Here is a 2441-nt window from a genome sequence, read left to right as displayed (position 1 = left end):
TATATGTTAATATATTCAAATGAGGTTCTTGATGTTGGAAGCTGGGAAATTCGTCTCGTCACTGCCAGGGGGAGGGGAAAATCACGTCACACATTTATACCGACTTTGCACTTTGCACAATATTTTCTGTTCCTGAAGTTGCTCCTGCCCAATGCAATTGGGAGCAGAAAATCCCTGCCACTGACACACACAGACAGAGACAGACACACACAGACAGACACCATAGGGCCCGATTTTACCATTTTCATTCTAAGTACTGAATCTGGGCGCAATTCAGATCCGTCTTGGAAATCTGCTTTCAGGCGCCCCCGTACGCACTCAGTCTGAAAAAAAAATCGCGGGTCTGAATCGCGCTGTGGGCGGGGCTTAGCACGCCAGAACGATCGGAGCTCTGAACTGCGCATGCGCAGTTCGAAAAAAATTTGAAAACGCGCGCCCGTGTCAGATCGCTCGCGGGCTGCAAAAAGCGGAGAAAGCAGCATGGGAGCGAAAAGCGGGAGCGATGGCCTGGAGGCAGGACCGATCCCAACCCCCTGCCCCCTTCCCCCCCACCGATCACCCGCAGAGTGGCAGTGAACCCCCCCGTTCCCCCCACCAGAGATCCATCTGGCCTTCCCCCCACCACCAGTGAGCGATTGGGCCTCCCCCCCCTCCCACCAGAGGTACATCTTACCCGCCTCCCTTCTCCCCCCCACCCAGAGAATGATCTGGCCTCACGCCCCTCCCCGCCCAGAGAATGATCTGGCCTCACTCCCCCCTCCCTCACCCCCAGAGAATGATCTGGCCTCACTTCCCCCCCACCCACAGAGAATGATCTGGCCTCACCGCACCCTCCCCCGCCCCAGAGATTGATCTGGCATCATTCCCCTCTCCCCCCCCCACCCCCCGAGGTACATCTGCCCTCCTCCCCCCCACACCAGAGAATGATCTGGCCCACCTCCCTCCCCCACCCCCCACCACCAATCTAAGTCAGAGAGCCATTGGAAGCTCTGAACTCATGTCTTCAGCAGTTGGAGCGCCCGAACCAGACTTTTATTCAGCATGGAATAGTGTAAATTAGAGGGGCTTTAGATTGGTTTCACTGGTCGGCGCAACATCGAGGGCTGAAGGGCCTGTACTGCGCTGTAATGTTCTATGTTCTATGTCAATTTCGGCGTGATTCCGGATCGGCGAACGCGGTGGTAAAGGGGGAAATGCTGATAAAGTTGGGCGGGCAGTTCATTAATTCAATTGAAGTGCATGCAAATTTAAATTGCCGTTACGCCCGTTTCGGGCACGAATCAGATCGCAGCCATTCCTGGGTCTCGGTAAAGTGGCCATCTGCGTGGACGCAGGTGCGAATCGCATTAGTGGCCTCACACCCGACTTTACCACGTTTTCGTGCCCAAAAACGGGCACGATGCAATGGTAAACTCGGGCCCATACAGACACATAGAGACACACAGAGACACACACACACACAGATATATATATGCACACAGATACACAGGGCAGAATTTTCCAGTCGTGTTTGCCCCAAAACCAGAAAATCCTACCCAAAATCAGTGGGCATTTGCATGAGCCGTCCCCAACACCACCACCAGCCCCCCCTGTACCCCCTCTCCCCGCCTCCACAAAGGTTCCCGAGTTGGCGGGATAGGAACATTTCTTTCACAGAGACATACAGAGAGATACAGAGAGACAGGCACACAAATGTACAGACACACAAACAGTGGGTTAAATTCCTGGTTTGGGTCACTGTCTGTGTGGAGTTTGCACATTCTCCCCGTGTCTGCGTGGGTTTCCTCCGGGTGCTCTGGTTTCCTCCCACAATCCAGAGATGTGCGGGTTAGGTTGATTGGCCATGATAAATTGACCCTAGTGTCAGGGGAACTAGCTAGGGTAAATGCATGGGGATAGGGTCTGGGTGGGATTGTGGTCAGTGCAGACTCGGTGGACCGAATGACCTCCTTCTGCACTGTAGGATTCTATGAATTCTATGAATTCATACACACACAAACACACACAGACAGACAGACTCACAGACAGACACACAACAGACAGACACACAAACACAAACAAGGGTGATTTTACCCAATTCTCTTTTGCAAACCACTTTAAAGAGGAAGTGAAATCACGGACTGCAAACCAGGATTAGACTCTGTCCACATTGCTGTCAGGGTCAATGGGGTACCTGAAGTGCAGTCAACCGTGAAGGGAAATCAAATAAACATAGATGGCTGGAGGATGATAGAAATCCCGTTGAGGTGGGACTTGAGCCTTTTTTGAGGCATTTCACCTTGAATTTGTTACAGACCAAAGGCTGCAAGTGCATTGGAGAGGGTTTCAACCATTTCTGCTTGCTGGGATGCCTCAGCAATTTCAAGGCTGTGTGCATACTCTAGGGCTGAGTGCACAGCTGGACAGACTGGAGCCCCTCCCCCTACCAGATGAAACTGACA

Source organism: Mustelus asterias, chromosome 3, assembly GCF_964213995.1.
Source record: "Mustelus asterias chromosome 3, sMusAst1.hap1.1, whole genome shotgun sequence".
In the NCBI taxonomy this organism is placed as follows: Eukaryota; Metazoa; Chordata; class Chondrichthyes; order Carcharhiniformes; family Triakidae; genus Mustelus; species Mustelus asterias.
The sequence above is the reverse complement of the archived record's forward strand: the minus strand, read 5'-3'. Positions refer to the sequence as shown.